The sequence below is a fragment of the Tyto alba genome, unplaced genomic scaffold (genome assembly GCF_018691265.1).
Source record: "Tyto alba isolate M040663 unplaced genomic scaffold, T.alba_DEE_v4.0 Super-Scaffold_45, whole genome shotgun sequence".
NCBI lineage: Eukaryota > Metazoa > Chordata > Aves > Strigiformes > Tytonidae > Tyto > Tyto alba.
In genome coordinates, this window is record NW_024881321.1 from 20350509 (window position 1) to 20376251 (window position 25743).

Below are 25743 nucleotides of genomic sequence, written 5' to 3' on the forward strand. Positions count from 1 at the left end.
TTTTTTTTTAGAGTTAAAACAGTCATGTTGCTAACAATAATTTCAAATTAATACAAAGTCAGCAGAAATGCTCAGATTAGTGGAACAAAATATTTTATGTTGGTTCAGTATAAATACTTAAAAGTCTAATGCAAAGTATAATTACGTCTTCACTTGACAGATCAGGATCTCTCTGTTAATTCTCATTTGGTCATTTGTGAAAGTTTCTGATTTCTCTCATTTAAAAGGTGTGTCTGACCTGCTGAAACAAAAGATCTTATAAATGTTGCTAAATTTAGTTATTTCTTAAACCAGGGATTATCCCTGTTTTTTGCCCATGTTAATCATCACAGCTCAGTTAGATTTGATGAAACATGCCAAGCTTTTCCACGATAAGGATCTGGCTCTCTTTAGCAGGGTTATATCATAAAACTGTTCTACAACTTTCACCCAGACTTGTAAAATCTGGTACTAAAGAAAATAGCATAGAAAAACAGAAGTTTTGCCATTCTGTGGAAATTATTATGAAGCAAAAATTGCAAGACATGATTTAAAGTAACCTCTGAGTTTGTGGCCTCATATGGTTAGTTGACTCACAAGGATCAAAGCTAGGAAATAAGAAATCATTTCCATTAGAGGAGAACACTTGCCTGCAGCATGAGGTCAAATGAGTCCTTGATTTTTATTAAGACAGCAATGAAACAAGTGAAGTAATTTTCATTTATGATAAAGAACATCACTGTAGAGGATGAATACAATCTGGAATTTATTTCATTGTCCTTCGCCAATAATACATCCGTTCACTATGGGAAGCACATTTCTATGCTGCAGAGATTAAAAACATTCTAACCAAAAGCAGCTGCCATCCAGTTGCAAATCACATCTTTCATAACTACACTAATTCAGCTTGAAATCCTGGTGACTTATTTCTGAAGTATTTGTCATTAAAATAAATATCCATTTTATTCAACAAAACGGAAGTATATTATGTTATTGCAAAACTGTGGGCATACTGGAACATTTGTTACATCTCCAGATTGTAATAGGACATTGTGTTGCCACATTGGGTTCTCGTGACAGCATCAAATCTGCACACTGTGATACAGCTCAACTTTCTTCAGCATGGTAAATTGAATACAAGGTCTATTTTCTCTTCAGAGGATTGTATGGCATGGGACTATGGTTTTAGGAAGAGGGATATGACACAAATAAACTGTCTACAAAAGAGATAAGCTATGGAGTAAAAGGTATTTTCTCAGTGGCTATCCCAAATTTTGAGATGAGTTCCCACAGGAACAACTACTACTGCTACTGTAGCTACTATACTGCTTGCTACAGTCTGTGAACTGACTTTTCTAATGTAAACACATATTCTTCTGGTTATACTATAAAATGAGATAGAAAAAGATAAATTTTAATGCTTTGAATGATGCAGGAAGTAAAAGAAACCATATGAAATATTTTAATGCCTCCTGCAAAGATGAGCAACTTTCAGACAATGTGTAGAATATGGAGCAGGATAAGTAGAACAGGCTTATTTGGGGAAGATTTGTCTTGAGATTTCCAAATTATTTAAGACTGTCCTAACTTCACAGCCGTCTAAGTTAACTGAATGCCTTGTTAGCTTGTAATTTCACTGGCAACAACTAGAATATTTTTAAGAGATGTCAGCAATCACTTCTTGTTTGTACAGCATAATAAATTAAACATTTCACCTTTTGGTTGACTCTACAGCTCAACAACAGAATTGTTTCAAAAATATGTTTGCAGTTTTGTAGTTTTTAGCAGTATTGAAAAAACCCTAAACCAACAGTTTCTATTTTATTTTAGAAAAGTCAATGATTAGATCTCTCAAGCTGCAAGTTGATTGAAATTAAATAAAAGTAATGAGACATTGTGGTCACATTTGCAGAGCATTCTGAGCCACACTTCCAGTAATAAGGAGTTAAAATTAGAAATGGTCTTTCGAAATATTGAATCATGAAGGAAAAAAATAGTAAAAATTAAGAATCACTACAACATTGTAATTTCCATTATATTCTTTAAAGCATAGTTTAAAGGGAATTTGATACTCAGTGCTCATATTATTATGGTTTTAAAGTTAGTTAGATAGGTGAAGAAAGAAATTGCAAAAAGAACTTTAAATATTTCCATCTATTACCCTGAAAGTATATGCTATGACCAATATGAAAGTATAGTGAGTCATGCAATGAGCCTGCCACAGATTTTTTTTTGTTTCTTTTATCAAACTTTCAATCTCCTCAAAATGATATAAAGCAATCACACCTGAAAACCAGCAAAACTCCACTTTAAAAAACAATAAAAATAGGAGAGAGTTCATTGATTTTTTTACATGTATTTCGTTAGTGTAAAGAATCAAACAGTCTATGACCTTAGATGGAAAGTACAACTGCAATTTCCATTTCATGATGGAAATAAAAATATTATATTCGATATAAAGGAATCAATAATTGCTTAAAAATCTGAGAACGATTTACACCAAATTATGAAAATACTACATGTCTTTAGATTTGAAAAATTCTCATAAAAGTTCTAGTGACAAACCATAAATAAACTGACATATCTGAAGTCTTGACCAAAAAATTAGTATGATTTTGGCCTGAGTATTTTTCATGGAAACTAAAAGAGAAGAAAAAATATTTGTGAATATCTTTTATTGTCTCTAAATTTTAAAAGATCCATAATATGATTAAACAGTGCATGAACTGGGGCCTTTTTGTCTGAACTGGAGCCTTTGAATTCCTGTATTTCTAGACTAAAGAGAAAAGTATCTCCTCCATGTTTACCATACTATACCATAACAATATGAAGTCAGATTACAGACAGCAAAATATTCGTTGTAAGAAGATGGTCATATCTTCTTTGTGTAGCAGTTGTGATTGGATAGAAGCAGAAAGAAGAGGTGGCATGTGGGAATATGGAGGGAGAAGGAGAAGACAGAATTTTTCAGAGGGAAAATTAAATGACAGAAAGCTAACAGGCTCTGTGCATGACAGCTATGAAAGAGATGGTTTACAGTTGAGAAGATTACCTTTGTGGAGGCAGATTTGGGTAACATTGCTTCTGCTTCCCATAATCCCTGAATAGTTGAGGTCAGAATACATCTGTAGAGACCATCTAATTCAACCTTCATTCCTATGCAGGATCATGTTCATTCAGGTGTCAAGCTTCTCCAAGGATGGGGACACCATGACATCTTTGGGCAACTTTCTCTTTCAAAACTTAGACTCATCTCTGTTCTTCACTCTTCCTGCAGAAGACTCTAGAGATTCCTGGCTATCATGGGGGCAGACCTTCAGGACTTCTTATATTTTCAACTGGTCAATCTGTCTTTCTGCCAGAATTAACAAGCTCTCTTAGATACAGACGTAGTGGGGACTGACCTGTGGACAGAGTCTTAGAATGATTATTGGCTTAGTACAGTTTTGGCTCCAGTCTGGTTTCACTGCATTAGCACTGAATTCACAATGATTTCTGTCTGTCTTGCATCTTAGAGTACAGTTCCTCACAGTCCACAGATACCTCCCTAACTTCTCAGAAGCCTCCATCGATTTGGCATAGTAAACATTGAACTACGGTTGGTAAGTCTGGCTGAATTCAAGATGAGTTGTTTCTGACACATATTTCGCAGCGAATTTTGTAACACCTGCATTGTTGGGAATTTATATTACTCAAGTCCATCAGTATTTTGGATAACTGAAAGCTAACTTCATGTTCATTGAGTTACATTATATTTTAAAAGACATGGATCACTCTTGCTTCACAGAATCATAAAATGGTTTAGGTTGGAAGGGACCTTTAAAGACCATCTGGACCAAGCCCACTGTCATGGTCAGGGACATTTTTCAATAGATCAGGTTGCTTAAAGCCCTATCCAACCTGATCTTGAACACTTTCAATGATGGTGCACCCACAACCTCTCTGGACAACCTGTTCCAGTGTCTCACCACCCTCATCATAAAAAATATCTTCCTTATGTCCAATCTAAACATACTCTCTTTCAGTTTAAAACCAGTGTCCCTTGTTCTATCACTACAGATAAAGTCTTTCTCCATCTTTCATATAAGCCCCCTTTATATATTTGAAGGTGACAATAAGGTCTCCCCAGAGCCTCTCTTCTCCAGACTGAACAACTCCAACCCTCTCAGCCTTTCTTCACAGGAGAGGTGTTCCATCCCTCTGATCATTTTCATGACCCTCCTCTGGACCCGCTGTAACAGGTCCACATGTTTTGGTCCCACTTCAGAAACTATCATCAACATAGGTGACCTATACATTTCTACTGGAGTGAAATAGCTACTGTTGTTCCCTTTCTACTGCCAGCTCATGCCTTGATATTACTTCTTTCCTACCTCCTTAGCTAGTCTTCTGCTGAAAGATGTGTTTTTTTCTATATGCTGCCTCTGACATCTTTTCTACTTCCTGTGCTCTGACTGGATGATTATTTATGGTTCTTTTATCTTTAAACCTGCCACTGTATATAGGGCTCATTCTTACTTACCCTTTGCCCATTCTTGATTAGGAGAACATAAAATAGGACATAGTTCAAAAAAGCGCGTCTGGTATATTTTTTTAGTTTTGGCTAAGCCATCTGACCAGAAGTTGAAGAATGGAAGGATTGAAGCCATCTGGCAACAGCAGTGTGAGGAGATACTGCTGTTTTATTTTACAGTGGCTCCCTCCCAGCTTTGCTAACCACTGATTCTGTTATTGCCTTCATTTAAGTTACTCTTGCAGCTGTGGCTAGATCTTTGGATTCTCCTTATCTCCTTACTCCATGATAAAGGAAGTATGAAATTATTAATTATGAAACAATAGTATTATTTATTTTTTATATTTATAACCTTACCATATCTGATTACATTACATTGTATGCAGGAAGTTATAGTATTTTCTGGTGTATGTTTCTAACATTTTATTGGATATGGTTTTCATCTTAATTTTGGACATCTATTAAAATCTAAACAATAGACCCGAATAAGCTTGACATTGTACTAATTATTTAAAGAGGATGGTCTTTAAAATGCATAATTAAAATATTTCTTACTTCTGTGTACCAAGAACAGAAAAATTTCATTATTAAAGTTCACTTCTGCATTAATTTGACTGTATTCATCTGCTGAATATGATTTCAGTGTCGTGGTTTGGGCCTGGTTGGCAGCCAAACACCATGCAGCCACTCTTGCCCCCTTCTCTTCCAGCAATGAGAAGGGACATATGGGCCAGGCTTGGGGTTTGAGTTGGACCGGGAGGGGCAGATCACCCATTATGGTCACAGGCAAAATGCACACTCTTTAGGGGAAGAGAAAAAGAACATATATTTATTACAGATGCTAACAACACTTAACAGAGTAAGACAGTGAGAAGCATTGTCACACCTTGAGAATGCCTTCCCCCACCACTCCCTTCTTCCCAGGCTCAGCTCTGCTCCCGATATCTCTACCTCCTCCCCCAGTGGCGCAGGGGCAGGAATGGGGGGTGCAGTCAGCACTGCTGCTTCTTCCATCTTCGGTGGTGGGAACCTCTGGAACTTCTTCCCCTGATCCTTCTTGGTCCCCCTCTCACAAGAGACAGTCCTCCACAAACTTTCTCCGACATGAGTTCCTCCCATGGTCTGCAGCGTTCCCCACACTGCTCCAGCATGGGTCACCAACTTTCTCCAGCTGGAATCCCTCCCACGGGCTGCAGCCCTGCCCGAGCTGCTCCGGCATGGGACACCCCCACATGCTGCAATCCTCCCAGCACTGAATTACAACAGCAGGGTCTACCTTTTCCCCGGCCTTCTTCGGGCACAGACATCTTGATCATCCAGGCAAAAAACACAGGCCATAAATCAGTGTCTGCTCCACCATAGATCTCCATGGGTGGCAGTGGGGGGGCCGCCCTGCCGTCTCACCACAGGATACAGGGGGGTCTCTGCTCTGGCACACCTTCCCCCTCTTTTCTTCATCTGTTCCTTCACTGACCTTGGTGTTCACGCAGCTGCCGCAACTCCTCCTCACAAGTCCCACTCCTCCTTACCGTGCCCCTTCTTAAATAGATTATCGCAGAGGCACAGCTGATTGGCTCAGTTTTGGTGCAGAGGTGGGTCGGATTTCGAGCTGGAGGAGCTTCAAGAAGCTTCTCACAGGAGGCCACCCCTAGAGTCCCCTCTTCTGCCACCAAAAAAACCCCACCACTCAAACCCAAGACACTTAGCAAACAGAAAAAGTAGAATAAGTAGTGTGATATTTAGCAGTTATGTTAAAGAAATAACTTTTGTTTTTAAAAATTTTTAAATACTGGAGCCAACAGAGTTTGACTAACTTATTAGTAGTCTAAATTAATATCAGCTCCTGGAGTCTACTGTGTTCACTGACAGTCAGACAGTGAAATATTCTGCCTAACTTACAAGTGTTCCTACTGAAATTATTTGTGGTATTTGAGGAGTGTGGGTAGGATTCATTTCAATGAATTACTACTGGAAAAAAGTAAGCTGTCCAGAATAGAGGAATGGTTCATTTTCCTAAATGTAAGCATGTTATATCATTTGAGACACAGCACTGATGTTATTTAGACAACCACATTTGTGCAACAGTTATGACCTATCAGAGATCTGTGTCCTTCCAGAACAGCAGATGGTAGCCCAGAAGGATACCCGAGAGTATCTACAACACTAGATACCTATGCCTGAAGCTGAGCAAATTAATCTCCTTCTCCCTATGAAGGCAGTATCTTCTTCACTGAGTCATCCAAGGCAAAGATGATCCTGTCTCCCTGCACCGACTTTGGGGAACCAGGAGGAGTACCTTGGCCAAGATGTCCAACCCTGAGACAACTGAAGTTAAGCAAGAGCATTCTTACTTTAATTGGCTTAACATCACTTAATAGTAATAAACCTAAGTAAATGCTGCAAAGGTAAAATGATACATTTTGCACTACTTTTTCCACTTAGAAATGTGGTTTGAGCCGAAGTATTACTAAAATTAATAATATCCTTACATGAATGTAGGAAAGAGTCAGCATGCTGTAGCATGAAGATTAGGTGAGAAATAGAAATATGGTTCAGATGAAAAAAAAAATCTTTGTTTTGTCTTTAATGTACTGTGAAAAAACAATGTCACATCTCTTTCAGCATTCATGTTAAAGCCGATGATAACTTTACTGTCCATTTTAGTGGGAAATTAATTTAATCTATTTTTTTTTTTGTGCAAAATATATAGTTGGTCATTTGAAGCTATGTAATACATACCTACCAAAAGTTCTGTGGAAATAGAAAGAAATTTTTGTAATTTAAAGCACAGATAGGTCTTGCAGCTCATCTGGCAAAACACCTGAATTAAAATAAAAAAGAAGGAAAGAAAAAGACACTGAGAAAAAGAGAGACAGAAGGAAAGAGAGGCCTGGTCCTAATCTCCAGGCCTGTCATTTGTTTCTTTCACACAAAAAGTATGGGACACAGGTGGCTCAATGTCAAAGATCATTCTCTGTTTGCATGCTTCATAAGGCATGGGACAAATATATGAAACAGGCTGGGTGAACAGAAAAATCACAAGAAGTGGGTGCAGTTTCAGTGACCCAGGTCAAAGGTTGCATTGCTTTTGGTGTTTTACAAATGTTTGACAGATTAAATGCCCACCTCCCATGGTTAGCAAATAAGCCATGCAAGTAAGAGTATTCATAAGAAATAAAACTTCATTCAATGTCCTTATTGTGATGTTCTCAGCACACATATACACTCTTGGATTATCTTGGATTTTGGAAAACACGTGTTAAAATATGTTTGTAATGGTAAAATAACACACTGGTGAAGGGAAAATTGATTATAAGTAGGCAGATAGGATATTTAGATACTGTTATCAAAGAAGGTGTTAATTGTATAATTTCCTATGTATGTATTTGGCTCTTTGATGTCCTTCTTGAGTAAAAGTCTATTTAGTGCCATTTCTGCTTTTCATTGCAATGAAAATTGGTGAGAAAAGTATGGGAGACAGAAAGCCCATGAAGTTTTAATACATCATAGTCCACAGACCTATAGTGATAGTTTTCAAATTAGTTCTGGTTAGGTCCACATTGTATTCAGCCTTGTTCTCGGTGGTCATAATTTTGACAGGTAATGTGAAATACTTTAATTATATGAAAGAACATATTTGCACATAGTGGCAGCATTTGAAGCTCTTGGTAGGCCCATGAGAGTATTGTAATTGCACTTGAGAATCAATGAACTTTATACACAACTATTTGTATAAGTGTTGATCCTTATGTATTTCAGTACTGTGGCAATGAATCAACCTGAAGAGATTGTCTTATTCCTTCAAATAATGCCATAAGTGTTATTACTATGACTCTGAGAATTTGGGTTTATCTATGTCAGTCCTTTCTTTCTACCTTTTGGGAATTACTCAAGTTAGAAATTATCTATTTTACTTGATGATTTTGTCTTCATAGTGTATAAAAAGTTATTGGAATTATCTTGTCCAAGAATCCATGCTGGTTTACATCTTCTAAAACACTGGCCCTTACTTTAAAAATTTTTCTCAGGCCTAGAAGTAAGATTTCTTCTTGTTTTCTAGCCCCTGAAAATGTCTTCACGTAACTGGTGATGGGATGGGATCATGACTGGACAGCATTATATGCAAGTACAGGAAAAGTGTGATTTGAGACCAGATTTGTTTATGGCTATGGAAGATTTTAATTCTATTATTGAAGATTTTAGTACAATTCTCTAAGGAAACAACATTTATGCAGTCATACTTACTCTCTCTTTTATATTTTTTGCTTTATCTTTCTCATTCTATTCTTTCCTCCTCTCCTAAAATCAAGCAAACAATAATCTACAAATTGAAAAACTGTAACAAGTTTCAATCAAATTGGACATAAGGGAGAACTCCCACAAAGATGTTTCTTTAAGAAATATGCAGCTAAAGTGATGAAAAAATATATTAAAAGTGTTGATGACTGTGGGCTGTTTCTGACTGCAACTAAGTCTCCCTGTTACCAAATGCCAAAGAAGCCACACAGAAAAGCAACTTTACAGGGAAAGTTTCAATCAAAGCTTGCAGTCAACCATGAGAAGCAAAACCATAAAAAATCAAGCTTCATGAGTTCTGGTGCTCAAAGAATTTCTTGTTTTACTTAAAATGAATGAGGTTTGTTTTTTTTTTTCTTTCTTTGTTAGGCTTTGCAATAGAGATGCTTGTATCAGGTCTTAATGAATTTGAACAAATTAAACTGACTCCAGTGAAAGATACCTCAAACTGTTTCGCAACTTTCTCTAAATGACTTATTGCATTTCTGCACCATTTTGCTCCTGAGAAACATTTTTCATTGGCTTTATGTTCTGAGCATTGAAAATTCTGAAAACTTTCTAAGTAAAAGCTGCAACAAAGGAAGAATTTCAATGTATCCTCTATATCTTTTAAAATAGATTTCTCCATGTGAGATAAATCCATGCTTATGCCTATGTTACATGTGATCATGTAAATGAAATAAGTTCAATCACAAAAAAATACTCCAGATATTATTTCAAGGTGATATCAATTTTTGCAGCTGTCACTGACAGCTTTTTAAAGAAAGATCAGAAAAAACAAAGGCCTGGAAAGCAGAAAGAATCAAAGGCTGGTAACATAAGGGTACTGGCTACTGGGAAAAGAAGGATAACAATTACTATAGTAAGAATATTTGATTATTGCTGTTAGTTTTGCTCTGGATCCTACTTGCTGGCTGTAATATACGTAAATTTTTTTTTTTTTTTTTTTAATACAGATTTTACAAAAGAGAAAATGTATCTTCATAAGGCTCAGGACAGTAGTTGTAACCATCTTCCTGAATGACTGTGTTTGTGTATGTGTATATGTATGCCTTTTATGTGCATGAACTACATGAAATTTCAAAATAATTAAACTGACTATGAAGAAGATGAAGGGTGTCCACCTTAAAGAAGTCTTCTTTTTTGGGGAATAAATTTTGTCTTTATTTGGAAGAAAAAATGTGTTCTGTTAATTCACCTGATTTTGTGTGTGTATGTATATAAGAGATGAGATTTCTATACTGGGGGGATGAACAGGTTGTATTACATCTGAATGGAAGTATTTTGATATGTTTGGCAAAGAGAGTGCAGAGCTATAACGTCTTCTCTTCTTGTCAGATATATTTGCTGCTTCATTTCATGGACTGAAATGACTGAGTCTCTGAGACTCTGGGCCTCAAGTCCAGGCATGAAGAAAGTAAGATTTCACAGGTGTGTCTCCCTATTCCCACATTTTCTTTATGCTATGCAAAGACCAAATTCAGCCCCTTATAAGATGACGGCCACACACCAGACCTACTCTCAGGAAGCTGCTTCTACATCCCTTCTACTTGGCTTAGCTAAGAAGCCTCCTTCCTAAGTGAACTGCAAAATCACCTTTACATTTGACAGGAGAATAACACCACCTGACAAGCTGGAAATTCTGGGTGATCACAGGCTACATCTAGATTGACCAGCAGTTACATGATTTTGACAGCTACAAAGCCCTGTTCTCCTGATTGTTCATGCTGCAGATGTGGTCAGACCACACTACACCTGCTGCTCCAGTGACTATTTGAACTCAGAAGTTTGGAAGCGTTCTGGTTCACATTTTGACTCAGTCGCTCCATCCCTCCCTCCTTTCAGGTTTGCTTTCCTCATGTAGCAGGTTTGTGTCCATGTTTACATGCTTTCTACAAGTAGCATCTGCTACTGCCAGTCCTGGAGACAGAATAATGGCCTGGGTGGGCCATGGATCTAAGCTTATCAGATATTTTTATGCTCTTCTGCTAAAAACTTGTGGAAACTGCTGTAGCCAGGTAATTTAGATTAAGTATTCTATATAATAGAATTTTAAAACAACATTGTGTGAAAGACTTAAAAGATAAATATATATTGAGGTAAAGCAAGTATCATCTGCTAGATAGTTGTTTCCCTCCTCAATCAGTAGTAGCTTCCAAAAATTACATTATAAATGAAAACCCTCCCACACTCTTTCAATTTAATTCTGGATTCAACACTAGCTCCAAAATTCATCTCTTTGGTTGCTTGCTTTTATCTTTTAGTGAGTTGAAACAAAATAGTGAATTATAATACACCAAGATTCAGAGCAATTCAAATTCAGAAATAGGTCTGGAAATGATTATAAATAACATACTATGATAACATGCTAAGTGATTCTTCAAGTATCAAGAATGGTCACTGGTCTGTGATGCAAGATTGAAAGTTTCATGCTAGGCTGAAGAAAAGAAATCTGAGGGGACAACACCACTCGTAATTTAAAGGCTGTTGCCTCTCCTGGATATAGAGTTACAAAAAGGAATGAAAAACAGTGGAATGACATTTCTGTGATACTTTCCAAATATAGAAGTGATACATCCTGAAGTAAAATACCTGTGTGAAAGGTTATGGTAGAACACAATGATTTTTCTCTTTGAAACTCTACATGTAAAAGCAAAAAGCTTTTCAAGTGTGTCCTTTTTCAAAGGGCCTCTCAATTGCAGAAGCAGTATATATAACTTGGTACATGCAAAGAAGTGTTGCCAATATAAACACATTTTTTTCTCCAATACAAAAGCCAAAAAGAAAATTATCCACATAAAACCTAAATAAATCATCAGTGTTCACATTTACTACTGCATTTGAGACACATGTTTCTTCTGGAATTTTTATGTGTACATACACTTGTGTGCTTGAACGTATATGCATATACATAGCTATTTGTGCATATCTGAAAGTAGGGATGATATATTTTTGCATTGATGTTTGAATTGTACTGAAACAAAGTTAACCTAACGTAACTTGAGAATTGTGCATTTCAGTCAACTAGTGATAAATCACTAATTTATCTCTCAAGCACACACATGCATATTTCTCAGCTTAAAAAACCCCCTATATTTAAAAATATTTCAAGTTAATTATGGTGAAAACAAAAATTGTGCAAAAGGGAGACCAGAATTTTGTATTTAGAACAGAGTAAGGATATGTCTAATTTTTAGGAACACTAGGAATTTTGCAGCAGTTTGCTGGTAGAAGGATAGAAGAAGGAAGCAAGGAATATCATGTAATACAGGCCATACCATTTATTACCCTAAACAATGTGAAGATACTATATGTACATAAAAAAATACAAAATCCTCTTAGTGTATTTGCTGGAGAATATAGAATGTGAATAGGGAGAGAAACAAAGACATCTATTTTAAAGTAGAAGAAGAATGTTTTACTTTGAGCAATATTTTTAAAGCTTAGCAACTACATTCTTAAAGAATAGCAAGGAAATGTAAATAGGTTCCTTATTAAATAATTATCTTGAATTCTTTATATTGGGAAATAAAATGACAGAGTCACAAACTGAATGAAGTCAGAAGAGTCCTTTGGAAATTACCTTGCTCAGAGCAGGACTTACTTAGATCATGTTGTTCTGGACCATGTACAGTTGAGTTCTAAATATCTCCAGTGATGGATATTCCAAAATTTCTTTGGACAACCTATTTGAAAATTCTCTATGTGAATTAAAAAATTTCTTATGTATAATCAGACTTTCTCTTATTCCAGCTTTTGTCCATTGCCTCTTCTGTTAATATACATCTCTGAGAAGAGTCTGGTTCTGTCTTCTCTCCATGCCCTTGTAAAGTAGTTGCAGAGACCCATAAGATCTCCCTTGACCTTGGTCTTCTCCAGACTGAACAGGCCCATCCCTCTGTCCTTCTATAACCTGAGTGCTAGACTGATTATCTAGGTGACCCCCCTGCTCCAGTATGTCCAAGTCTTTCTTGTACTGGCAACCCCAAACCTGGACACAGTACTGAAGATGCAGACTCACATATATTGAACACAGTGAAGCAATCACTTTCTTCAACCTGTTGGCTACACTCTTGCTAGTGCAGCCCTGTGTTAACCCTGTCCGCATCAGGGCACTCTGATAGCTCATGTTCAACTGGTTGTCAATCAGGACTCCCAAGTAGTTTTGTTCAAAGTTGCTTTTTATTTGTACAAATGTACAGCATTCTGCCTTCCCAGATTCAGGATCCTGCATTTGCTTTTATTAAATTTTATGAGGTTTCTGTTAGCCTATTTCTGCAACCTGTTGAGTGCTCTCTGAATAGAAGCTCTGCTCGCCAGTCTACAAGTTGCTTCCCCTGCAATTTGATATCACCTGTGGATAATCTCTTAAAAAATCAGTGAAATTACTTCGGTGTAGTTTAACAAAGCTAACTGTTCTGTTATCTTTTTAATGAATATGCATTGCTGCTCTGTTCTAGATATGCAGGGGCTGCAACTAGGAACTCAGCATCACTTTTCAGTTGTGGAGGTCACTTTGTGGTAACAGTGGAAGAAGTTATAGTGTTACTGATAAATAAATCCATGAAGAAACCGTGACTATTTATGCTATTAAAAAAAAAAAAAAAATCCAATACAAAACTCAAGTAGCTAGAAAAGGAAGTATTCTGGTACTCAAGCAGCAGTATTAAGGATGTGAAAAACCAAGATTCAGTTCACCCCTCTGCATGAATGGTTTCGAACCCACATATCACACTTCTAAATGCTTGCCCTTAACTTTAAACTAACATAAAAGGGCTCTCTCAATTTCTCATGTTGACATTGTTCTACTGCATATACTCAATTAAATATTTACTAGAGAGAGGCGGTCCATGTGTTCCCATCTCCTGGGAGAGAGTCCTAGCTAGAAGGCTGGAGAGCTATTCTTGTTCTCCATCTCCATAACATTTTGAACATTTTATCTACAGTGGAACAATGTCAACAGGAAAGGTTGAAATAAGTTTGTTAAGAATATCTTGTAGCCTAACTGTTCACATCTTAGCCCCATTCAGAATGGGGACTGAAACAGCGTAAACAACTTTTCAGGTAAATTGCCTAATCATAAGAAGTATTTTCAAATGTCTCCCTCAATCTCTCTGCCTGGAGTAACTTTTTATAAATTACTTAAATACAAGTTGAGATAACTTATAATAGAATGACTCTGTAGCTGACATTTGGGATATTTTGTAAGCTGAGAGATTGTTATTCAAATCTTCTTGGGCAAAGGAAGAACTGAGATACTGAGCAGGACTTTTTATAGTGCACATTTTATCACAGTTAAGAAAAAAATAGAGATTTTAAAATTCATTTGAAATCTATTCCTTTTTAGAAAAATAAATTATCATGTGTAAACCATGTGATCCCTGAAAAAAACAGTTTTTGTCATATATTTACTGTCAGAACATAAACCTGTCATATAAATGTTTTTCTATAAGTGTAAGCGCCTCATACCCAATTACTTCACATCATGAAGTTAGATTTACTCTGCCTCACGCAAGAAGCTAGAACTGTATTTCTTGACCAGAAATATTTTCAGCTTCAGTCTTAAACTGGCAACTTAGAACTTTTTCTGGATTGATGGCCTTGAAAATTGAATGATTACATGAGATTCTGAAAGGGAAACAAACCTCCAAAAGAAACTTTGCGGCTGTTGTGTACTCTATCATTTTTGAAAAAGGCCTTGGAGTTTTCCATGCCTCTCATGTTATTAGCAGTACCAGATTGGTGGTTTTGTCTGCAAGCCAGACTATAAATCATCATCAGTGTTAGACATGATATTCACTATTAAAGCCTTGTTTTCCCTACTGAAATATCTTTTTGTGCTTATTTTCTCTTGATCCTTGGCATTTTGCTGACCATCAATCAAAAGAACAAGTTGGACATTCCTCTCTGTCTTGCTTCAGTGAACCCTTGATTTTCTTGACCATTAATGACTCTCTGGAATGTACATTTACTGTCGGCATCTTTAAGCGCCCATATTCTCCTCTCCTAGATATGCTCCATTCCTGGCACTGGATTGCAAAGCAATATTTCCCATATACTGAATGACGAGCATGTCATAGGCTGTTTGACATGGTCTGAGAGCCCACAGAAAACCACTGATGCACAACCCACTTTTATTCCACAGGCCTGTGGGAGGCTAGAGGGATAAGAAGCCTTTCTGCTAGGCTGAACATACCACATCACACACACAAAACAAATATTCCTGCCTTTACTGTTTAATAGGTTTCATATTCATGCAGAAAAGGATTGTAGACTGATGTTTATCTAAAGATGTATCTTGTGATAAGTTTTCTTGAAATGTGTGAGTAAGCTTGATTTCATGCACCAGCTGTTCTCTTTCTTTACACAAATGCAGTGTTTACTAGAGTATGGAACAGTCTGCATTCATTATTCAGGAGCAAGGAAGTTTTGACTTTTTCTTGAGCTTCTGAAAAACCCTTCAAAGGGAAGGAAAAGGAAAATGGTTCAACACAAGTTCAGCTAGATTGTTGAATAATTTGTAGTGGTATTTCTCAGAAGGCTGCTAATTCAAAGACTTTCTTTTATAAAATAGATTTGTCAATAGGCCACTTTTCCTTATTAGACTTCTTGGTTTTCATAGGCTGAAAGCTAATTCATGTTTTCTTATATTGCTTTGTGAAGGGGAAAATACATATACTATATCAGTCTGTAGTGTTATCTTAGTCATGTTTCTTCATCACTAAAAGAAGTCACTAACTTTACCAAGTAAGAGGCTGTGAAAAGTTTCACAGATTCATTGTTCAAAGCATTTTAACTCATTCATGTTATTTACTTGTCTATACACTATCACTATGGACACAGTAGTACTGATTAAGATGTGAGCCTTGATATTAAATGTGGTCTACATAGTTATGTGGTTCTTTGCATCTAGATTTTACTACCGTACTGCAAACTAAGGAATTGACTTTCATATGTAATTGATTTGGCATGATGTAGGTAACAGCAACACCCCTTCCAGTACTAGAAGAGGCTTGGCACCTCTCTTGCTCAGAAAGATCATATTTCTAGCTATGCAATGAAGTGCAACTTAGTCAAAAAAATACTTGAATTATGTCAAAACAACAGATGAAAATAATTGGAATTAAGAACTACAATAATGTCTTAGTCACATGCCAACACTGGGAAGGAAGTTGGACAATGAACTCAATGAGTTACCACTGCCAGTGTTGCAGTTTACACATCTACTATCTGACAACCAGAAACAGTGGTACCTTCTAGATGTATTGTTCCACTTTAGCAATGAAAAGTAGCCATGAACCTGGCTAAACCAACCCGTAAAACCAAGTTTATGACTGCTTTGCATTGGTAGAATTATAGACAGCAGCTTTCGTGTAGTTGTGAGTTTGACCTGTGCTTTTTAAGCTTTTGCCTCTCACATTTTCTGATTTAAGGAAATAATGGAAGTGTGTGTGTGTGTAGCACTATATTAGAGAAATCTTGTTTTAGGTTGCACCAGATGTTAAATATTCATTCTTGAATTAGCCCATATAGGAATGTCCATATGTGGCCACAGTGGGTTATAGAGTGTGATTTCTGTCTTCCAAATTTAGATACCTAAGCACAGAACTCTGAGCTCATCTTCCTAGGTTCCCTGTGTAATGAGTGGAGAGAAATAATCAGGGCTTGTTATTGCATCTCCAGGTCTATTTTAGCTTGAGCTGAACTGCCTTTTAGAGTTGCCTCTTACAGAGAATCTAAGTAAATTTATTCAGACTTAAATTTCTAATTTTTATGTATCTAAATTTTAGATGCTTATCCTACCTTAGTTTCTTATGACTTGCACTCTTACTGAACAGTAGATCCATTAAAAGGCCAGCACTAAGCTGGATCAACTACAAGGCCATCTTGCAAGAGGAAACATTTTATACGATAAGATTTTTCTGTTTGCTTCTCTTTGTTCCTTACTAACTACACTTCATCCATGGAGGGGGCAGAGGAATTCCTAATCCCTTCATCTCAATCTGAATCAGTCCTATTGAGAAAAAACACAACAGATTATAAATCATAGCTGAGAATCAGTAAGTTGTACATTTACCATTATTCTTAGATGGATATGCTTCTTTAAAGGGTTGATATATTTTTAAAGTATAGATATTATCATTTTCTTCCTTCATCACATTTTTCCTTACATGTTGACTTGTATTCTCTTGTTCTAAAAGTACTGTTTTCAGTCATAATACGATAAAAAATATCTCTCATATCTTTTCAAAAGTTATATTAATAACAGGACATAAAAGAATGACCTAAATTCTCCTTATGCATCCAGAGCCTTGTCATCATTAATAAAGAAGATTTATTCCAACAAATTAATTTTCTTTTAAACCCAGTTTAATAGGAGAACGTTGAATTATATTAAAGGTCTTATTTTTTGAGGCTAGGAAAGACCATACTTATAAAATTTCCATGAACTTCTAGGCAAACTTATTGCCATATAAACCAGATGTATAATCTTTCTTATACCATAGATTTGTTGAGCTATTTGCATGTAGACAAAAGATTAAACTAGCCAAATTAGGTAGCATTTACTTCTGTTTCTTTTTCCATTACATGAAATAAAGTTAGAGAAGAAAACAGTATGTGCTCATTTAAGTAAGCCTTCTCTATTTCTTTAGTTTTCTGTAGAAAAGATCTTGCTAAAAAGAAATAAATCATATACACAATGCGTGTCCTTTGTTGCCTGAATGCCAATGATCCACTGGATTCTGTTCTTAATATTTTTTTGTTATATAAATATATATTTATATATACATTATTTTCATCTAACTTGTTAATTAAAAAAGAAATAATCAAAAGTTAAAAATTAAAAAACCATTTTGTCAGTCTCGGAATGAAAACTACTGCATGGTCTTATCTCTGAGAGTACTTTGGTAGAGTTACACTATGACAGGAAGCCAACTGGAGAACCAACCTCTGGTTCCCATGCCAGAAATGGCACATCACTTTGCATACATACTACTCAGTGACAGTCTCCTATAGAAAAGACTGACTGTGTTTTCCTGCACTGGCTTTTTCTTGGTCCCACCTATCAAGACCCAGAGACATAATAATTACTTTTATTTGCGATTTCATTTTTTTGTTGATTTTTTTTTGTGTTTTTTTTTGTTTGTTTTTTCTTTTTGTTTATTAGTTTAAAATGTCTGAAATAATGCAAGGGCACACCAGAATAATGCTCTCTAATGAAGCAGAACATGTGCTGCATGTTTTAGAGAATGATATGAGGGCACCTGGGGGTGCTGGAGTGTGAAACACCTATGGAGGATGATGTTGGGTGACTGATTGAGGGAAGGTGCGAAACTCCCTTCCACTTTCTAGATATAGTGCGAGGAAAAGTCTTTTCCCAGAACAAGAAAAAACCTATGTTTCAGCCTGGAGAAAACTAATTGGTTTGTTCTAAGAGAAAGCCCAGGAGTTTAATTGTCTGTGTAATGGGCATGATTTGGGGATTAGGATCTGAACCGCAATAAAGTGGAAAGGTAAATAATTTGCCTTTGTAAGAACAGCTGTTCCTCAGTCTCCACCCCAGGGAAGTAAATAAAGTTTCAAACCTAAAGGCTACAAGTCAAAAAGGATCTCCAAGTAGAAAGAGAAATTTGTTATTCCTCAGTGTTAATTTCTATACTTATGCTACTGACATTGGACTTTGCCTGCTTGATATTTTCACTGCATTCCTCCTTCTTATGATTATTTACTCCTTTTCTTCCCTGCTTGTTATCCTGAAAACAGGTATTCTAGTTTGTGAAGACTTCTTAAATACAAATTCTTACTCTAAATGGTCCCATGATAACTTCTGAATCACAAGCTGAGAAAAAATACACCAGTCCATCCTTCCTGTGGCACCAAAAGTGCACAAGTCCAGTAAGTTGTAGCACTCATTTTGATTATGACAGATACCTTTGATAAATGTGTGTATGATGTTGTTTGGTACATAGAGTAAATGAGCACTCCTTTATATTTGCCTATGATGGTTTGATCAACTTGTATTCCCCAAAACAGACCATTTGCATAGCTGGCATATATCAGCATGAATCCCTAGATATTCCTGGAGTTATGCAGACTGTGACTGAGAATCCAACCAAGTAAGACTGAAATGTTGAATAAAAAAAGATAATATTGAATATAAAGGTCTGTTGCATTTCACTTGAATGAAAAATGAAGCTGCATATTGCAAAATTTCCGTGATCCATAGGACAATTTTCTTTGAGGAATGGTATACAGACTGACATTATCAGGTGATCCTAGTTTGCCAGATGTCCTTATGTTTGATGAATCTTTCAGCCACACTAGTTGCTGGATATTTAAACATTCACCAGGACTAGAGGAAAAAGTGAATCCTTGGTGTTGTAGTTATTCCATGTTCACTCGTTTATTTTTCTTCTACCACGAAAATCAAATTATAATCTTCAAAAAAGAAAGTCTAAATTTTTGTCCAAAGTGATAATCACATCTCAGTTGTTATATCTGAGGGGGAAAAGGATTATTATTTTGTTTTTCTTACCCTAATTTTTGAGCAGAATATTCTAAGAAAGCAACTATATAAAATAACTCACTAGTCAGATACCCAAACACAATAAATTATTCTGTGATTCATGAAAGATTTGGTGAGTATTATGGCAGAAGATGATGCCAAGTTATGGAAACTTGAACAGGTCTTTTTTTTTTTTTTTTTTTTTTTTCGCTCACAGGAAGCTGTGAGAACTTTCTAACAAATAAGCCACTTAAGGTATCTCCTGTTAATTTTGTTCTTATTTCTACTGGAATAGGTTGCAAACCAATAGCTAGTAGTAACCAGCCAGCTATCAGACATACCTGTATTGACTGAACTAAATTGTTGCTCATGAATGACAAGAAATAACTTTTAGGGGATATGGTGGAAGATAGTTTTATACTCATGATGGAGTTCTGAATGTTCAAAATTGGAAATATTTATGTGCTTTTAAAAGCTTTAAAAATAATAATGACATAAGGTAATAAAAATCCATAGAAATGAACAATTTATGACTAATAAAAGGTGGTCTTATTCTTGAAGACATGTAATCCCCTAATTATCCACAAAACATTGGATGAGATGTTCATTATTTGAGACCTTAATATTTGCAAGTGTGTTCTTGGCAGACCTTTTAGTGGTATCAGCAGGAAAAAAGGAAACAAGCTGGATAGCATTAAAAAATAATACTCAAAATAATATTTAAGCATGTGATCCACTTATGAACTCCACATTGAGCTATTAAAACGCATTCACTAACTGCATAACAAAGAGGTAACAGGGTATACCAAGAAAAGAGGATTTTAATGTGATCAAATGGCTTTAACAACATGGGTTTGGATCTTTTTTTCTTTCAGGTTCATGTATAAGCAGCACTGAAGAATTTGTCTTTCTAAAGATCATCTACTGGACTTGCTATCTGGACAATCAAGCTGATTCTCCATTGCATTATAACTGAGGCAGTCTTTTATGGGCCTGACAGCATTTAAAAACTGCTTTATTTTCCACAGCTGTACACGACTGCATTGTTAACTGTCTAAGAGACAGCAACCATCTCTTCAGATCTTATGAAGACACAGGACACTTTTTTAGTCTCATCAAAGCAGGCAGTTCTCATCACCTACTAGATAATGTCTCCTCTCCATGGGTGTTGCCACTTCTCATCGCTCACCAAAGTATCCAAGAAAGGAGACTCATGACCTTCCTATTTATTTGCATATACCAGAGTCCTGGAGAGCAGTCTGTTGCTCAAAACTTTTTATGATCAAAGGAGGGAACACATGTATGGAAATCCAAGAGTATATTGATAGTATAGTTGAAATTTTAGCAGTCTAATCACAGAAGTATTATTAGTCCAGATCTAATTATTACAGAAAATGAAAGAGAAAGAAAATAAACCCCAAACATTATTATACAGACATTTATTATTATTATTATTATTATTATTATTATTATTATTATTATTATTATTATTATTATTATTATTATTATTATTATTATTATTATTATTATTATTATTATTATTATTATTATTATTATTATTATTACTAGCACTACTACTACTATTAACATGAACACGGTTAAAATTACTATACACACATTTCGTGGCTTCTAACCCTTTTCTTGGTGTGATGTTCACTTTTCCTTCTCTTTGGGGCTCTATCATTGACAGCTTTGGTCTGGTATGAGTGGGGTACAGTGAGTTGGAAATATCCCGATTCTTCCACCTCAAGGACTCACTTTTTATATGTTTGCTAACATTGTTTCACATCTTGCTCTTTTTCAACTTGTCTGCAGGTTCAATGTGAATCCAAATTTACTGTATAGGGTGCATTCTACATAATCAGGTACTTGTTCTTTTTTCTGTGTTACCATTGGAGCTAGTTTTGTCAAGCTCCAGATCTGAATTTTTTATAAGTGACCACTGGTGAGTTCTTTATTGCTATGGGGTCTCTGGTGTCAGTCTGTACCCTGACTCTAGTCATCCTGTGCCTGTACTCCTCTCCACTGCACTGTGTGTCCCTACTTCTCAAGGCATTTGCTTTCATACTAGGCCTGTATTTCTTCATACATACTTTTGTTACAGTCATAAAAAAATTATCCTACACAGAAATATTTCTAGTTACAATTATCTATATAAAGTTTTGGAGATACCACACAAAAAGCAAAACCTCCAAATTAGGAGTAGCCAACTCATTATTAGAAAAATTACAGTTACAGCTAAACTAAGTGAAAACATAGTTCCAGGTAAGACAAGAGAAGTTCAGAAAAAGCAAAACAGAAAAGTTTCAGTCCTGAGGCCTTTCAGACTCAGTAAAAAGCGAGTGGCTTACTACCAGCAATGGCAACAGATTTTCTCCTGGGTTGCAGGATGATAGTGCCACATCTGCATTCAGGCCTCTTAAGGAAGTCAACAGCATAAGACGGACACCTCCAGCAAGCTGTTTATTTCTTAGGTGCTGAAGCTTGCATCGATTTAATGTGGTAATTAAGTTTTTAAGCTAAGCTGAATGAATACAGGCCTTTATACTCCTTTAGTGCAAATGTGACAACGACAGGAAATGAATAGCAGGGGATAAAAAAGAGACAAAATCTAAAGGATTATACAAACAAATAGTTTCTTTTCAAGGCAGAGCTGGGACCTAGCCGTCTTTAAGGTTGAGATCCCTTTATTTCTCAGCTATTGGACACAGAATAATCCCCATACTTCTGAGCTGGTTTCTAGAAGAGTAGGATGATAGCAAGCTGGAATGAAAATACAAAAGCAGGGCAAACTTGAAAGTATTTGCTACCTGAAGAAGTATTGGTCACTTGTAAAAATAAAATTATTTGATAATTCAATGATTGTTAGTCTCAAAATACTTTGATGAATGTTCTAGGCAGGTTTTGTGGCATCTGTTTTGCATATGTGCAGATAAATGACAGGCTACATATTTAGGTGGTAGTAGGTAATTAAATAAAGTCATGTGTTTATACTGTGAGTGCACTGGAACCATGCTTCAGTGGTAAGGCTATTTCTGGATGGATAGAGGCCATTTTTTTGCCAGTAGTCTCAGTCATGTATGGTAAGCTACCCAATAAATGTGTGCAGCCGACCAGCTCAGCGTATGGGCAAGTGGAGTTTGGACCTATCTACATGAGCCTTCAGAGACTTATTTGTGCTTAATTTGTAAGGTTTAGGTTAGTTTATATGATAAAACTCATCTGTAGAACCACAAAAGTGCTCAGAGAGACAATGGCAGGAGGAAGACTCCAAATAATACTCTGACAGTCTGCTCCCAGTCCTATCTAAGGAACCATCAACCCCTCACATATTAAGCTGAGTAAAGGAAGTAAAAATGCCCAAGTATTATAACAAAGCCTACTCTTCCTTTCATTATTTTTCTAGACTAAGGCAAAGGGATTTTTAAATGAGTATCCCTGTTTTATGAACACTCCTTAGATCTCTGTTCTTATTTTTCTGAATTCAGTGCTGTAAACAAAAGTCAAAACAAAGGCAATCAATCAATTTCAAAATAGCAAAAAGCCTCCAACAAAAAAACCTTACATACAACAGTAATTTTGGGTTTCAGAATTAAAATAGATCTATTCTATGTTATCTAATTCAAGTAAGAAGAGGTGATTATCCTGCTGTATTCAGTGTTGGTGTGACCTCATCTTGAGCGCTGTGTGCAGTTCTGGGCCCCACAATTTAAGAATGATGCGAAGGTCCTTAGATGCATCCAGAGGAGGGCAACAAAGCTGGTAAATGGGCTGGAAGGCATGTCCTAAGAGGAGCAGCTAAGGAATTTGGGTTTGTCTAGTTTGGAGAAAAGGAGGCTGAGGGGTGACCTCATTGCTCTCTACAGCTTCCTGAGAAGGGCGAGTGGAGAGGGAGGTGCTGAGCAATTATCCCCTGTATCCAGTGATGGGACACATGGGAATGGTTCAGAGCTGCACCAGGGGATGTTTAGACTGGATATTAGGAAGCATTTCTTTACTGAGAGGGTGGTCAAACACTGGAACAGGTTTCCTAGACAGGTGGTTGATGCCCCAAGCCCGTCAGTGTTGAAGAGACATTTGGACAATGGTCTTAATAACTAGTTTTCATTTTTGGCCCTGAATTGGTCAGGCAGTTGGACTAGATGATCACTGTAGATCCCTTCCAACTGAAACAGTCTATTCTATTCTAAAGGAGAATTTCCAGAAAATATTTTAAGTTTAACTTTCATTTACATTGAAGTGTTTGAAGAATATATGAGGTAAGTGATAAGGCATTCAAAAGGGCAAAAACTACATTTACTTTCATTTAGAAGTTCCTTGATACTGTTCAACAAGTTAACTCTCCTATCTTCTAAATAGGAATAATTTCTATAGTCTCTTCTATGAAGGCTTTTCCTTTTATCTCTAAAGTTTGTGAAGGATCTTGTATTGACTTCAGTGGGTTGAGGATCAACTAGATTGCATCCAGGAATTTCAAATACTTTTTTTTTTTTTTTCCAGTGGAAATTGAATTGTGAATAGTTAGGTGACAACTGTTTTTTTTTTTTTTGTTTGTTTGTTTGTTTTTTGTTTTTTGTTTTTTTTTTAATAAGGTGTATTATTTACTTTTTTCCTTGTTACAGCTCTCTCTTCTCACTGCTGCTTCTTTCTTGTCAATGCAGTGTAGGTCTGAGTAAAGCAGTATTTCCTTTTATCATTTCTCTGAAGGTGGCTATTAATTATCCTTTGACTAAAATTATATTTCTTCTTCCATTAATTTGATTTTGCTCTCTTCCATATGCAGCTGATTACAACTGCTGTCAATATCAGGTTGCTAGTTTCAGCCTATTATGGCTTTTACGTACTAAAAGCAAGATTCCATTGCTTCTAGAAATTTGTTCTATCATTTTTATTTGTGCATTTTTTTACAAAGTTCTTTAGCAAGTGAACAACGATGAAGCAGCCAACAGAAAAAAAATACAGACTAAGAAGCAAGCAAATAATTATTAAACGGCATTTGATTATTTGTAAATTACTTCTTATGTTGCCCAGAAGTAGTCTGAAATCACTGTTGCACTTATCAGTGCAAACAAAGGAAACACGGGAGAGGAGATCACAAGGCATGGTTACATTCCAGGCTTACTTGTAAAATAGGGAGGGGAAATATTGTGAATAACCTTCACTTTGAATTTATAGGCCTCTATTGAAATAGGAGTCTGTTTATTCAACTTCCAAAACAAAGTAGATAATATGTACTCTTAACTTTGCACTGTTTTTACATCAGTAAGACCCTGTTAGATTAGGTTCTTAAGAAACCTAAATTGCAGCTGATATAGTCACATGGGCCCCTGACATAAATCCCACTAACATTCAGGAGTCAACAAACAAACTTTAGAAAAACCCAATTTCTCTGAACTCGTATAACTTAATTGTCTGAATGTATGCTTAATAAAACACTTGTATATTCTTCATAAATTCAGGATATATATAAAAAACATATAACTACCATCAGTTACATAACTTTTAGTCTCTAATGGAGTGCTAATTAACAAAAAGTCCTAATCAGCTGAGATGGGATTGGGTCTTTCTGCCCATCTGAACCCTGTGATCCAAACGGGCCCAACTCCCTATTTTCTTGTCAGACAATATTTATTTGCACATCTTCCCTTCACATACATATGGCAGAGGAATGTGAGAAAATTAAGAATGTGTGTTATAAATTACAGCATAATTCAGAACCTTCTGAGATTGTAGTTAAATTTCTCTCTGACAAAACTGAAGGTGCCTGGCTTTCTATATAAAAGTAAAGAGCGCATCCTTCAGTAGTTTTAGGAATAGAGCAAGACATTTCCACACAAAAATCCTTATTGGTAGTTTGGCTAAATCCTTCACTAAGTTAAAATCCCCAGATTTTAGTAATTATGTCTTACTTGACAAACAATGCTTTAAATGACGGGAAATAATGTTTTCTAAAATAGAACAAGTTTCCTGACATCAAAACATTTGAAAGTAAGTTCTAGAGGGATCACAAAATGCTTCCAGTCCTCTCATCCATAACATGACTTGCTATACATTTAAATATTCTGACTCTCCTACCTTTTTCCTGTCAGCAGATAGGAAACCTATATTATTTTTATCTATCAAGTCTATGTTTAACTTTCTCTTTTTAATAAAATGCTTACATCTCTTTGTGTAAATTTTAAGTTTTTAATAAGTGATCATATTTAAGGAGAAAATTGACCTGTGAAAGGATGTATAATTGCCACTTAATGGAAAAGATGATTGTAGCATTTTTCTTTCCTCCTAAGATCTATATTAAAACAAACAAACAAACAAACCAACCTGTTGAATCTGAAAGCAGATTTCTGACTGGATTTGGTGGGCCTTCAGCTTTCTGAAGACATATTTGGCTTCTTTGGAAAATAATAGAGATATTAAATAGAAGACAAATGCTTGCATTTTAAATGAT